General features: G+C 42.4%; 1 long non-coding RNA gene across 3 annotated transcripts in view; it reads left to right on the top strand.

Annotated features, from left to right (window-relative positions):
• Nucleotides 1-360: 360 nt before the first annotated feature.
• The window catches only part of LOC143488865 (uncharacterized), a 52,211-nt gene continuing 36,325 nt past the window's right edge, over nt 361-16,246 (top strand). Inside the window, exons 1-3 of one of the 3 annotated variants that reach the window (XR_013124558.1) lie at nt 361-1,210; nt 1,422-1,492; nt 4,508-4,594. This is a non-coding gene — a long non-coding RNA (uncharacterized LOC143488865). Of the gene's footprint in view, nt 1,493-4,507; nt 4,595-16,246 lie in introns of all 3 variants that reach the window. The other 2 variants (XR_013124556.1, XR_013124557.1) reach the window with 2 other exon arrangements.

Raw genomic sequence — 16,246 nt, 5'->3', positions numbered from 1 at the left:
TCAGAACCATTTACACCAAACCCTGGCACAGTGGCTGTGTGATGTTTCAAGTTACAGTTTATTGTCAGTGCTCTTGAAACGAGCTGTAAAAGCTTAATGTGAGAGGGATTTAACGGGACACAGCTGACAAAATTCAACAAATGCCTCCAAGCTTAGTGAGTAAATACATTAAGATATATTAAATGTATTAAAGGTAAACCCCATTAAATGAAAATACAAGGATACTTGATTTAATAATTTCAGATGCTTCAAATTGTTATCAAGGCCTTCATGATTTTAACCTGTTAAATCTAATCCGGAAATAATCAAACCAGGAAACATAGTTGGGTATAGTGGGGTAAATTAATCTAAATTAATTAATCTAAATACTCTGTACATATATGTGGGCATAGTGGAATCTACTCACTGAACTAAGTATTAGGTATTAAGTATTAGGTAATAAACCTGTAAACTGTTATTTACATTATTCATTCATTCATTTTCCACAATTTCTTTACATGATTGAACCTTTTGTAAGAATTGTGTCAAGTTTGGAATCATGACTAAAAGACCTTCATCCACAGGCATTAACCACAACTTCCTTAATTTACATTCTACTTCCTGTCACAGCTTTATGTACATTTTAGATATGACTGACTTATTGCTTTTCAAAATTGCAAATGTTCATAAAAGCTTGTGGTGAACAATAAGATCTTTTTTCACACCAGAAAGGGAAAAGCGTGCAATGTTGCAAGATGCATAAAAGGCAAAAGGCAGCTGAAAAACTGGATAACAGAAGCCGGTCTGTCAGTCTAGGAGTCTGTTTTGCCCTGGAATATAATTTTTTGAGGCAGACAGGAGGTACGTACTTAGCATTACATGCAGATAAGGATTGAGATACTTATGATCCTACTTATATCTCTGCACTCTGGATGTACCTGAATCTGTACCTTCATGGACTTCTCTGTTGCGGCATGTTTTGAAAGATCTTATGAATTGCTAATCTGGGTGTGTGGGAGAGGTTTTATCCCTGTATGCTGATGGAGGTTCTGATGGAGGTGATGGAGGTGGTGATGGAGATACTGCTGGAGGTGAGGGACACATTGATGTAGGTGTTAATGGAGGAGGTACTGACAGGTGCTGACAGGTGCTGATGGAGGTGCTGATGGAGGTTCTGATGGAGGTGATGGAGGTGGTGATGGAGGTTCTGATGGAGGTGGTGATGAAGAAGGTAATGATGGAGGGGCTTGCAGGGAACAACATTCCCATATTACACATGATAAACCATAATATAATAACCATAACCACAAGACAAATTAAGAATAACTAAATAAGAACATGTGGCTACCTTGATAAGGCAAGTTTGGGTGAGGTGCACTATTTCAAAAGATTAGCATTCTGAAAGTGTAGATTCTACGTTCAACAACATCCTGTCTTTACAGAACCATAAACTTTCTCTGGGTTGACCAGTAAACAACTATGAGGGTCACAACAGAAATAATCTGGTTTTAAGGTATGTTTTACCCTTAGTGCTTTTGAGGTTATATATGTGTGTGACGTGTGTGCTTTCAAACTGCAAATAAGATGCTCCTCTTTAGTTTGGTGACATGAGTGTATGTATTTACTTATTTCAAAAATGTTTAATGCTAATGTAGGTATTTAATCTTCTACAAAGTTATGGTCAAGATGTGTGAAAGAAGCTGTGAATTAATCTACATACATACATTTAATTTTAGGCTTATGTTACCCAGGAAAGGGGAGACTAATCAGACACTCTAGTCTGTTCTTTATTATTAGGTAATTAGCATAAAATAGATGTTCTGCCTTGTTTGAAATGGATAAATGTTTCTATCACCATACAGCTGACTCCTCCGTTTGTGTCTGTGTGCGTGAGTGTGTTGATCATATAGCGTTATGTTACGTGTGGCTTGTTGTCTTTGGTTTATTTAAGTATGTGTCCTGATGTGTTCTGACATTGTTACGTGTCTGTCGTTGGCATGTCCTGTGTTGTCGATATAAATGTAAAATAAACCTGCATTAAACTAAACATCCTGTATTTCAATGTCAGTTTCTTTTCTGAAGTGTTTGATGGGCACCTAATCAATTTTGAATCCTGACACTGTTATAATATCAAATTGACTACCACATTAAAAATAATTGTTGGGTTAGGAACACAGAAACAATGCTATAGAGTGAAAGAGCCCGTCTTCCCCTTCTGTGGTAATGTCTGGGAGAGCCCGTCTTCCCCTTCTGTGGTAATGTCTGGGAGAGCTCGTCTTCCCCTTCTGTGGTAATGTCTGGGAGAGCTCGTCTTCCCCTTCTTTGGTAATGTCTGGGAGAGCCCGTCTTCCCCTTCTGTGGTAATGTCTGGGAGAGCCCGTCTTCCCCTTCTGTGGTAATATCTGGGAGAGCCAGGCTGTTCTCTAAGATAGTGAGGCAGAGTGGGAGAGATGTTATCTTGTACTCGAGGGGAGAGAGCGTCACCATGGCAGCACTCTCAGCCAATAGCAAAGCAGCAGCAATTAATTTGTATTTAATGGAAGCACTGGGTTGGAGTAATGTAGTGTAATAAGTCAAATGAAAGAATATCTCACAAAAGACCTTTAAATGTAACCCCTTCTACCCCGTCTACCCTTTCTACCCCTTCTACCCCGTCTACCCTTTCTACCCCTTATACCCCTTCTACCCCGTCTACCCTTTCTACCCCTTATACCCCTTCTACCCCGTCTACCCCGTCTACCCTTCTACCCCGTCTACCCCTTCTACCCTTTCTACCCCGTCTACCCTTCTACCCCGTCTACCCCTTCTACCCCTTATACCCCTTCTACCCCGTCTACCCTTTCTACCCCTTCTACCCCGTCTACCCTTTCTACCCCGTCTACCCCTTCTACCCTTTCTACCCCTTCTACCCCGTCTACCCTTTCTACCCCTTATACCCCTTCTACCCCGTCTACCCCTTCTACCCTTTCTACCCCTTCTACCCCGTCTACCCTTTCTACCCCGTCTACCCCTTCTACCCCGTCTACCCTTTCTACCCCGTCTACCCTTTCTACCCCTTATACCCCTTCTGCCCCGTCTACCCTTTCTACCCCTTATACCCCTTCTGCCCCAGCTTGGCCTGGTTTGTGGCCATACAATTTAGCAATATAATCAGTTAAAATAATCAATATATTTAATCTGATAAGTGTGTAATTGTAATGATTGATATTTTTAAGTGCACAGTAAATGCACAGCTTTGAACTCACCAGGAGTCACTAGTGTCTGTTGGCCGGTTGAAGTCTTCTGATGCTCTGAAAATTTCACACGTGGTACCAGAAATTGTGACGTGGCAACACAAGCATGACCCTGCTCACGTTTTCACGTGAGTCACACTAACACAGGACCACTGGGTGGCACAAGACACTAGTTTATGGTGCAGGAATCAAACTAAATTTTCTCTGTACAAGGACGTGTTGAAAAGATCTGGCCGACCTCGTTCTCTCATTAGAAAAGACCATTTACAGAGGGCTGGAGGATCTCGCCGGGTTCCCCCGCATTCTGATCATCTCCCTCCCCAGACGGCAGAGATGCACGTAGCTATAAAACCATCAGCCATGCAGCCTCTACCTCTGATATAATGTTCTGCATAATCAATAGCATCAGCATTGAACGTGCTTCTCACAGCCCTCAAGGACATTATAATTGTTTAAATACCACAGGGTTATTGACAGATCTCTGTGGGAGGCTGTGGATATAGTGAGTTCCTGCTTGTTTTGTTAGGGGTGATTTATTCCAGATCTCTGCTTTCCCTGTTGCTTCCTGTTAGGTTTGCTTTGATCTTTCTATATGTGGTTTGCATATGTGGGCTTGAGTTTACTCAGCTAACCGTGTATGATGGAGGGATTGAGGCCTGTGGTGTTAAGGTGTAAGGGTTACTGTGTTCATAGACAAACTGAAAATCACATCAAGTCAAAAAGAAGTCAAACCTATGAAGGTGAAGGTTGAAGACTCACACCACTGTCTGGAAGAAGTGGGTCATTGTGCAAATGGAGCCCTTTTTGAGCCTACACACGCAATGACCCCGACGACTCTCTCATTCCATAAGAACAAACTCAACACAGGCAGACGAGTCACTGTGTGTGTCCTCTTGTGTGTAGAGCAACGTTAGATCACACAGCCGCTGATTCTTGGCACAGTTTATGAATTTAGTCAGGGCAGTCATGGCCTGGTGGTTAGGGAACTGGTCTTGTGACCGGGTTCTGGGTTCGATTCCCAGACCTGAGGCCATGACTGAGGTGCCCCTGAGCAAGGCCCTTAACCCTCAATTGCTCACTTGTATAAAAAATGAGATAAAAATGTAAGTCGCTCTGGATAAGGGCGTCTGCCAAATGCCATAAATGTAAATTTACTGCTGGGTATAGTGGCGTTCTCAGGGTTTTATTTTAACAGGATCACATCATCCTCACGGGCATGTAAACACTGCAATTTGGCACGCACGCATACATACTCATACTCATACATAGATCACGTGTGCTCATTCATTTCAAAGCAGTTGTAGGTGCGTGTTGAAGATGGAGAAGAAGCAGGTGGAGAGCTGATTGAAATTCGTCTCTCTCGCAGGAAACGAGATTAAAAGGTGAGAGATTGTATGAAGCATCCACACAGCACACATGAAAAGGACAAAAAAACTGTCCAGCTTCTTGTGTGTCCTGATCCACACAGACGTGTATATATAAGCAGTAAAAATAGGCCTCAGCACTATTCCCTTATCTACACAGAGGCACCTACACATCAGTGAAGGGCGTTAGTGTGCCGAGGGAGTTGAGGAATGAACTTGTAGAAGTGCTGCAGATAAAACTGAACATGAGCAAAGCCATCAAGACATTACCTGCCAGGACAGTGTTGGGAGAAGCTTTTAGAAAGGTTTTCAAACAGTTCGCCACACTTTGTTTACTGACAAGCACACATCCATGTATTATTTTAGACCTGCTACACATCTGTTTCCTGGATTTCCTGGTTCTGTTTTCCCATGTTTTTTAGTTTCATTTTCCCACAGAACCTTTATCCAAGTGTTTGAGGCCACATGTTTATTGAGCCCAGATCAGATGTCCCGTGGTGGGGATTCATAAATGATTCTGACCTTGCTGGATGACTGAAGCTCTCCTTTCTCCAGAGTGTCAGTCGTTCGGTGCCTGCAGGACTGAATTTACAGTTCTCCCAGGCACACATCTGATCAGAACAGGTTGTGATACCAGGCACGCATCTGATCAGAACAGGTTGTGATACCAAGCTCGGCCTAATGGAATTTGTACAATATAAGTAAAATAGCATTTCTGACATGGTCAAGTGATATGCTGATACACCCTCTGGCACTCAGGAGAACACAGATGAACTGTGACTGCACCAGTGGTCTGTGGTCTACTGAGAGTGGGAGCTGAACATAGTAGAATTCTTAACACGAGGTGAGATGCCCAGTGGCTCAGTGAGATGCCCAGCGGACAGATCATTGAGAGCACTGACCTCCTGATGGACTTTCTATGGTTCTGCCCAGCTCTGGGCATCTTCTGGGCCTCACTCATACAACCAGGCAGCACCACCGGAGGTCCAGATGGAAGAGCACTGGGCCGTCCATCCAACGTTGAGAGCAGGACCAGTTGTGTTTCTGGGCTTTATAGCATTATCAGGATTCAGCTTTGATCCTTTTATTAGGGATCCACTCGTCGTTTAAGGTACATATTTATTTGTGGCTTATGTTGTCTTCATTGTGGATCAACTGGATTTCTCTGCTTTTGCTGATCCAAAAAGTCCAAAAAATGACCCAAAGCTCAATGATTTGGTGTCGAATCTACTACTGTTAAGTAGGATACAAAAAACTCTTCACTTCAGCAGTATATAACTTTAGTTAGCTTTTGCAAGTCAGCTCTCTTAACAGCAATATTTTAACCTTTCTCTTAGTGGCAGCCATAAATAATTTTTTTATCCTGATGCTGAAAAAAGAGGTTTTGATTAAAGGGAGAGATTAGAGAGTCATGATTAAAGGGAGCTTATAATGACAGAGGCCTGCCACTCATAGAAAGGACAGCCGTTAACGATTGAGCACGCATTCATCTTCCCATAACGATAACAAGTGGTGTAATAATGGCTTCTGGACCCAGCTTGTACATGTCGAGTAATTTCCTGTAGATTACCTCCAGTCCTGGGTGCACGTTCTAAGGCTGGAGTGAGAAAGTCCACCTGCAGAAATCTCATTAAGACGGAGCAGTCATGTCTGTAATGCTGCCAGGCGCTGTGTGCCTGTACATCTCCTCTCCAGAGTGATTCAGGGTTAACTCCCTGTCTGACCCATTCAGGACTCAGTGGACCTGTTAATACGCAGTACTGCCTGTCTATACTCAGTACTGCCTGTTATATATTAATGATATATTAATAATATAACTGTATGAATTACTAGTTGTTGTTATAGTAGCAGTGAACTTAGGAACATTCTGTTTCTCTGGAAACAAACAATTTTACTACAATGTCTAATATTTCTAGATACTCAATAGTAACTGTGTATACTCAGTAATGCCTGTCTGTAGTCAGTAGTACCTGTGTATACACAGTAATGCCTGTCTGTAGTCCATAGTACCTGTGTATACACAGTAATGCCTGTCTGTAGTCCATAGTACCTGTGTATACACAGTAATGCCTGTCTGTAGTCCGTAGTACCTGTGTATACTCAGTCTATACTCACCAGTGCCTGGCAGTCTTATGCAGTGTAATGCAGTGTTAGGTCTCTTACTGGCATTTGGTTTCCTGGGTCCAGGCAGGGGATGGAACCCCGTTACCCACAGGAGTGTTCCGTGTTCCGAGTTACCATAGCAGCAGCCTCCAACCTTTTAGGAAAGCTTTCCTTAAGACTGTTGGAATTTGTGCCCATTCTGTGTTTAGACGCTCACAGTCCACATCAGATCATTCATACAGACTGATCAAACCAGGTCACTATGGATCTCACTTTGGGCACAGGAGCACAATCAATGAACAGGAAACAGCTATACCAAAACATACATAAGAGTCTAAGCATAGAATTGCCTTATGTGTTTTGTTTGCTGTAGCATTAATATTAGTCAAGTTAAGTCAAGTCAAATTTAACGCTTTTCATAACACATATTGTCACAAAGCAGCTTTACAATTGTATGGGTCCAGATCCCTAATGAGCAAATTAAAGACGACAGTGGCGAGGAAAAACTCCCTATGATGGTGGGATTAGGAAGAAACCTTGGGAGGACCAAGACTCAAAAGGGAGCCCATCCTCCATTGGGTGGCCCATTAGCACAAGTCTGTATTTATAATCCAAATGTAGTTCTATAGTTATAGTTATAGTTCTAATTCCAGGCCAAGTAGTCACAGTCCCTTCAGTGCAGATGGTGAGCCTCAGGTAGGAGCTAGCATCAGCACGTCCTCTTGTGGCAATGGCACATCCAACCCCGGGATCAGTACATCCACTGGCAAGCCAGACCATCTCCCAGGTACTTGTATGGAATCATCTTAGGCAGAATCATGCAAAAAAAGATATACAATGCAGTTTGAGTATGTGGACATCAATTTAAACCACCATTCATTTAAACGTACATAGCTCACGTGCCAGTGATTAGCATGTGGCTCTGGCAGGCTAATCTATAGCAGCATAACTAAAGGGAGGGGTTCAGAGGTGACCACAGGCATGAGGGCTCACTGAGACATTGCTTTCCAGCCAAGTTATTGTCACAACTAGAATGATGCCATGACACAGCTGGATGATAGCATCAACATCTCAGATTACCAGAAGTCTCAACGTCTGGGCCCCCCCAAGCCCCTACACCTTACAAGGGGAATATAACTGAAGGCTTGATTAAATAGGTGAGTCTTAAGTCTAGAATATGTGAATCTTAATTCTAGAAATAGGTGAGTCTTTAGTCTAGAATAGGTGAGTCCTAAGTCTAGAAATAGGTGAGTCTTAAGTCTAGTATTACTATTAATATTAGTTCCTGGAACTCAGGAGACCCAGAGAAATAGACTCACATTTTCTCTCTTCCACTATCCTTTTGTATTGTACTATGCATTCTGGTAGCTAACACTGTCCTGGCATCTGCCAAATCTCGACCCGACCCTCACGCTGCCAGACAGAAAAGAGTGATTAATCACTCCAGAGACGTCTCCGCTCTTCCAGCGTGTTGGACACCTCATCGCTCCAGAGACCTTGTCTCCGCTCTTCTGGCGTGCTGGACACCTCTATGCTTGGCATAGAGGCTTGATCGTGGAAACATTACACAAATTCCTCACGTGACAATTGCTCAGTTCCCACCACATTGGCTAATATTGCTTCCAGATGCAGTTTCTTAATGTGTAATGAGTGTTAACAGACGATCATGCAGTAGCCTACTGCACAGCTCTCTACAAGCTCTATATCATGGCTGAACTATAGTCTGATACTCATTTCCAGTGTTGGGAATGTTACTTTAAAAAAGTAATTAGTTATAGTTACTCACTACTTGTTCAAAAAAGTAACTGAGTTAGTAACTGAATTACTCTATAACAAAAGTAACTCGTTACCAGAGAAAGTAACTATTTGCGTTACAGTTAAAAAGTTATATGCCAATTGTGACGCTGGTGTGTGAGAGGAAGGAGGAGACACAACGAGCGTCTTGCGATGCACACTAAACGTTTAATCAACACAATACATGAAAAGTCCAGCACATACGGAGCAAGCACACTGACGCGATGCTTGCACGGGCATGAACTTTAGACAAAGACGAGCACACGACACTGCGCGAACGCACATTAAATAGGTGAGTTACACAGACCCACGTGACCTCGAGACAAGGCACAGGTGTAACAAACGAACACGCTCACAAACAACCCACACCCACGGAAGTACAAACATGGACATAACAGCACGCAGACGACGTCATGACACGCCCACAGGGAAGGGTCCGGAGCTGTCACCGTGACACCAATGAATAAGGTTTTTTTTGAAAAAGCAGTTTTTACAGTCAGTTGAAATGAGTAGATCAGAAAGGTGTTTAACTTTTGATATTTATTGCACATCCACAGACCAGTGCAGTATAAAATCCTTTAATATCCCAAATCTTTGTAAAAAAAATATATATAGTAAACAGTTACACTATATAAAGTGCATTTATCAATCTGAGACAACTGTTTGTTCACAACTTAACAATACAACCTCTATTCTTAATTAAATAATTCAAATACCCAGTCTGGTAGACATTCAGGAACTTTTCAGACATTCAGGTATTTTCTTAAATAATGTTTATATCGCCACCTTGAAAATGCTAATTTTTCTTCGGCTTGCTCCTGACTCGCCATTTCTGCCTCTTCTCCGTTTGTGTCGTGTGCTTCGGCACGCGTGTAAAATCACTGGCTCTGATTGGCTACCATAACGCTGCCTTAGCCAATCGCTTACTGACTTGTTAAGTTAAACAGGTGTTACACCGAGAACCGTGATCTATCGAGATCTGTTACTTCTCACTAGCCTGGGCAGCGGTCCGCTCGCATTACTGTTAGTATATCAATATATAGTAATGCACCGCTTTTAATGACCAGTAACGTCAACGGCGTTATAACGACAGGAAAAGTAATTAATTATATTATCCTGTTACTAACAAAATGACGCCGTTACCTAACGCCGTTATTTTTAACGGCGTTATTCGCAACACTGATCATTTCACAATAATACCACATAAAGATGTGTGTGTAGCAGAGCTGACTCACACACACACACACACACACACACACACACGCACACACACACACACACACATACCATACCTGTCAAGTGTCCCGTTTTGGCCCGGGAAAGTCCCGTATTTTACCGCTCTGTCCCGGCGTCATCCTGTATTTTTATTTTCCCGTATTTTTCCCGTATTTTCAGTTTTCAATTTTTTTTTTTTTAAAGTATTCATGTGCCGCTCCAAACAGAATTCTGTCACTAGCCTCGCGAGAACTGCCACCCAGACTACTGCAGGTAGTGACAGAATTCTGTTTGGCGCGGCACATGAATGCTTTAAAAAAAATAAAAATTGAAAACTCGTGGGTTTAGTCACATTTGTAGTTCAAAACATATTTGGGGTGTTTTTTCTTCACTTTTTGCCACTCCAAATATGTTGTCGTTTCTCCTACAGTCTCGATTGCAGCTATATGCAAATTAGGCGATGACGTCATATACGGGAAATGTCCCGTATTTTTAAATATAAAACTTGACAGGTATGACACACACACATGTGGCAAAGACAGTTTCCTATTTATGTGCTATGTTTAAGTCACAGTGATTTTCATTGGGACCTAATGCACTTTCCGTGTTTGTCTTTGACTGTGTGCTAGATCTGTTAGCAGTGGGTGTGGCTAAAACATTTAAACTCGGTAACTGGCAGGGGTGTCCACGTTTTAAACATGGTAACAGGGGTTTCCACGTTTTAAACACGGTAACAGGGGTTTCCACGTTTTAAACACGGTAACAGGGGTATCCAGGTTTTAAACTCGGTAACAGGGGTGTCCAGGTTTTAAACATGGTAACAGGGGTTTCCACATATTAAACTCAGTAACAGGGGTATCCACGTTTTAAACTCGGTAACAGGGGTATCCAGGTTTTAAACATGGTAACAGGGGTGTCCAGGTTTTAAACACGGTAACACATCTTGGGTTTTACTTGTCCTGTCTATTCCAGTGGGCTCTGACCTTTCGCCAGACCTGTTGTGATAGTGGATGTGGGTATGCCCATGATTACCTTGTTTGCTGCCTGTTTTGACAACACCTCATTGATTCTTCCTAACAAACACCCTCAACACACAAATCCTTCTGCCTATGCCAAACTTGGATGGGTTTCATTTAGTCTAAAAACATCCATCCACATGAAGCCTGTGAACATTCCCGTCCGGCAGTAATGATTTAATGACAACTCTATGGACATATTAGTAGTTCTATTGAGTTATTGATAATTCTGCAGAGCTATCAATAACTGTATTTATTTGCCCAAACACCTACACATGACCCAGAGGGTTAATATATCCTGCTCTTAACTCTAACAACGCTAATAGGGGGTTCACAGATGGATTGTACTGTCTGAATAGCACTGCATCTGCATCGGTGGAGTGGACAGGGCTATCTGTGGCAGACAGACATGGAGCTGGATGAGTTAAGATTGACTGCCTGTTCTGGGTTAAGCAACACATTGGGCAAGGCACAATGGAGAACAGGGCTTCATAGCAGGGTAACTAACAGAAATGTTGTAATTGGCAACTGCCTTTAATTGGCAAGACTGTGTGATAATGAATCTACACTGTGTGCCCTGCAGGGCTGAACAGCTCATGGTATCCTTCTAATTGGAAGAGGCTATTATTCCAAATAATTACCCCATTTCAAATGCAGCACTTTTTCAGAACCCTCCACAGGGTTCGTATGTACCACTCACACTGCTCGCTTTCAGAGAGGAAGTGCACAGATCCGTGTGAACGTATGCAGCTCCACGTGAACGTATGCAGCTCCACGTGAACGTATGCAGCTCCGCGTGAACGTATGCAGCTCCGTGGGAACGTATGCAGCTCTGCGTGAAGGCATGCTCACTTGTTGCTGCTCTGGCTGCTCAACATCTCGACCATCTCGCCCGGCTAGTGCTGGCTGCTCACTTTCGTTATGGTGCTGGGACGAAGGAGCAATGCGGGTCCCGGCGAGCACGTTCGCTGGCTGTGAAATACGTAGATGGAGTGAATCGCGTGAAAGGACGAATCAACGGTAATGACCGGAACAATGAAAACGGCAGGGTGGCCGCTTCAAGGCTTCTAATGGCTGAAGCCTTTCCCCTCCTGTTGCTTCTAATGAGTACAACATCCATAAAGCACAATTTGCAGTGGAGCAAATTCCCAATTAACCTGTGTGAGATTCTTTCTGTTGACCTTCTAAGCACCTTCCAGAAGTGATTAGTTACAGAGAGTGGAAGAAGGTTGTTTTGGTGTAATCTCACATTTCCCACGCAGTTTTCACACAGAAACTAATTCATGTGTATAATCTCTTATGGTATAAAAAAGTAGCCACTATGCTCTACTCAGAGCTGACACATCACATCCATATCATTTTACTGAGGACAGAAAATTGCTCTTCATTAAACAAATCACTATTTCATAGAACACTGCACAAACCAGTTTTTATGAAATGTTATGAACGGGGTTGGCTCATTTGTACTTATGCGTTTTTTGACCTCATAAATGTTCTTGGTTAAAGCTCCTCAGATATCTACATCACCTCTGTGAGGTGTTTTTCTGCTGCAGTGGTGTGATGGCCCACTTTAAACTACCTCTCCGCCAGAAGGGCTTCTGCAAATGACACTGAGCATCTAAAACCCATGTGGGAGCAGTACTGGCTAATGGTTGGAAGACCTGGAATTACCCTCATGACCGTGCATCCCTATTTTCAGGGGAAACTATAATTCCATCCAACCTTTCTTCAGTAATCATTAGATATTGTCAGTTCACTCGATAAATTTGTAAATTGTGTTAATGAGTTTTAGTCCAGTGGGGCTAATCCTTTCCTTCAGACAGCTGTTCCTACAGAGGAGGAGCTCGTCTGGCTCGTTTGACTCTCTACCCCTGTTATGACTTCACTCACATTCTGATAAGGTTTAACTTGTCATTTGCTGTGACTGCAACATTTCTGTTCTTGGTGTTTACATACCAAGAATACAGCAATTGCAGTACAAAGCAGTGTAGTGTCCTAAAGAGTCAGGGTTCTCCTGTCTATCAGTGTAGTGTCCTCCAGAGTCAGAGTTCTCCTGTCTATCAGTGTAGTGTCCTCCAGAGTCAGAGTTCTCCTGTCTATCAGTGTAGTGTCCTCCAGAGTCAGGGTTCTCCTGTCTATCAGTGTAGTGTCCTCCAGAGTCAGAGTTCTCCTGTCTATCAGTGTAGTGTCCTCCAGAGTCAGGGTTCTCCTGTCTATCAGTGTAGTGTCCTCCAGAGTCAGGGTTCTCCTGTCTATCAGTGTAGTGTCCTCCAGAGTCAGAGTTCTCCTGTCTATCAGTGTAGTGTCCTCCAGAGTCAGAGTTCTCCTGTCTATCAGTGTAGTGTCCTCCAGAGTCAGGGTTCAATCAATCAATCAATCAAATTTTATTTATATAGCGCTTTTTACAACAGTTGTTGTCACAAAGCAGCTTTACAAGTGCCGAGTCCTAGCCCCCAGTGAGCAAGCCAAAGGCGACAGTGGCAAGGAAAAACTCCCTAGTTTTTTGCATGAGGAAGAAACCTTGAGAGGAACCAAGACTCAGGGGGGGAACCCATCCTCCTCTGGCCGACACCGGTCACCATGACAACAACAACAATATAGACAGAATGTAGACAGAATGTAAAAGATGCAATAATGTCAATTTAGACCGAAAAATATGTAATAATGTCCATCATGGTGTAGGCATCCGGTTAGGCAGGAGGTGGCCGGCCAGGATGGATCGCTTGTCTCTCCTCATCTCATTATTCCTCAAGCAGGCGGGCAGCCATGTGGAGAAATGAAACAGGGAAAATTAGCTCTGTATGAGGACATATACAGGACAGGTAAAATTATAAACATTTCTGGAGTGTGGCAGCAACTCCGGCACTAAGTTAAATTATTACAGCTTAGCTAAAAAAAGGCAGAACCAGAAGGTAACATAGGCTTGGGGGCATTCTGAGACAATGGCATCCGTCCACTGCACTGTCAACAAACTTGAGTGACCACGAGCAGTGACAGGATGACAGCACCAGTACCCCAGTCTACCATAAAACCCTTCGTCTATGAACCCCTGGATCTGTACCTTTATCTAAGGGGGATATTAATTATCAAACGCTAGACTAAATAAGTGGGTTTTCAACCTAGATTTAAAGATTGTGACTGTGTCAGAGTCCCGGACACATTTAGGAAGATTATTCCAAAGCTGGGGGGCCTTATAAGAAAAGGCTCTTCCCCCTGCTGTTACCTTGTTAATTTGTGGAACTAATAACAGACCAGCACCCTGTGATCTTAGTTGACGTGGGGGTTCATAGTAGGAAATAAGTTCCTGGAGGTATTCAGGAGCAAGCCCGTGTAGTGCTTTATATGCTAATAATAGAATTTTAAAATCAATACGAAATTTAACTGGGAGCCAATGCAGGGCTGATAGGACTGGTCTAATATGCTGAAATTTTCTAGTTCTGGTCAGAACTCTAGCTGCGGCATTTTGAACTACTTGAAGTTTATTTAGATTCCTATTTGAACATCCTGACAGTAGTGAATTGCAGTAGTCTAGTCTAGAGCTAACAAATGCGTGCACCAATTTTTCTGCATCATCCTGTGATAATGCATTTCTTAATTTGGCAATGTTGCGGAGATGTAGAAAAGCTATCCTAGTAGTATTATCTATATATTTATCAAATGATAGGTCAGAGTCGAGTATGATGCCTAGGTTTTTGGCTACTGTGCCAGGTGTAATGGGATAGTCTGCAAGATTAAGCATTAAATTTGGAATTTTCTGTCTTGCGGCCTTAGGGCCCACAAGGAGAACTTCTGTTTTGTCCTCATTTAATTGTAGGAAGTTTAGAGACATCCAGCATTTAATATCTCTTACACAGGCCTCAATTTTTCCTAAACTGAGTTTGTCATCGGGTTTGGCTGATATGTAAAGTTGAGTGTCATCCGCATAGCAGTGAAAATTGACACCATGTTTGTTTATAACTGTGCCCAATGGTAGCATATATAATGTAAATAATAGTGGTCCTAAGATGGAGCCTTGCGGGACCCCATATTTAACCATTGTACGTTTGGATGAAATATTATTGAGCTCTACAAACTGATAGCGATTTGTTAAGTAAGACTGAAACCATGAAAGGGCTGTGCCTGAGACTCCAACCCAGCGTTCTAACCTTTCTAGCAAGATCCTATGATCAATTGTGTCGAAAGCTGCACTAAGATCAAGAAGCACTAACAGTGATACATAGCCTTGATCTGATGCAAGGAGGAGATCATTTGTTACTTTAACTAATGCTGTTTCAGTACTGTGATGGGGCCTAAAACCAGATTGGAACTTTTCAAATGTGTTATTCCTATGCAGATATAGGCATAATTGCTGGGCAACAGCTTTTTCTATGATCTTAGATATAAATGATGTGTTTGAAATGGGTCTATAATTAGATAGCACAGTCGGATCAAGATTTGGTTTCTTGATCAGAGGTTTGATAATTGCTAATTTACATGATTTGGGCATGTGACCTATTGTAATGGATGAGTTAACTATAGTTAGAAGAGGTTCAGTTACAGCTGGTAATACCTCTTTTAATAACTTTGAGGGAACCGAGTCTAATGTGCAGGTAGTACAATTTAAGGAAGAAATTATTTTCTCTAATTCTGATTTTGGGAGTGGATGAAAAGCATCAAGTTTTTCTCCCGGTATGTAATTTAAATCAATATCAACCAAACCAGATGACATACCAGTTATATTGCTAATAAAGGGTTTTATATTTTGTCTAATATTCTCTATTTTATTATCAAAGAAATCTATAAATACATTACTAGTGAGGTTTACTGGAATCTGAGGTTCTGTGCCTGCTTGATTTTTTGTAAGTTTAGAAATAGTATTAAAAAGAAATCTAGGATTGTTTTTATTTTTCTCTATCAGTGAGGCTAAGTATGCTGAGCGTGCTTTAGTGAGAGCCCGTATGTACTCAATAATGCTATCCTTCCAGGCACAGTGGAATACTTCCAATTTAGTAGATCGCCATTTCCGCTCTAATTTACGTGCTATTTGTTTTAAGTTTCTAGTTTGGTCGGTGTACCATGGGGCGAGCTTTTTGGATCTAGCTTTTTTATATTTTAGTGGAGCTACTATATCTAGAGCTGATCTGCAGGTATTCTCTAAGTAGTCGGTTAGACTATCTAACTCTCCTGGATCGGATGGCGAGTGGGCTAAAGCAGTTGAGTCAGGGAGGGTTTCAATAAACCGTGCTGCTGTTGATGAATTTATTGAGCGCTTTATACACTGCCGAGGAGACGGGCGGGTATTTATGTTAAGGTGAAAATCGAATTTTCTCCTGTCTATCAGTGTAGTGTTCTCCACAGTCAGGTTGGTACAGTCATGGCTAATTTGTTGCAGAGGGCTCCCCATGTCATGACAGCATGTGCTTGTTGTGGGTTATTGAAGGGAAGACAGATCTCTCTTTAAATGTGTCATGTGAGTGGGAGTGCCCCACCCACCTCCAGCTGTTGACTCCTCACCTTCACTCCTGCATTAGCACCACATGCCTGGCAACATTCACTAATGTCA

Source organism: Brachyhypopomus gauderio, unplaced genomic scaffold (genome assembly GCF_052324685.1).
Source record: "Brachyhypopomus gauderio isolate BG-103 unplaced genomic scaffold, BGAUD_0.2 sc56, whole genome shotgun sequence".
Lineage (NCBI taxonomy): Eukaryota > Metazoa > Chordata > Actinopteri > Gymnotiformes > Hypopomidae > Brachyhypopomus > Brachyhypopomus gauderio.
Note: the sequence above shows the minus strand (reverse complement) of the source record. Positions and strands in the feature narration are given on the sequence as shown.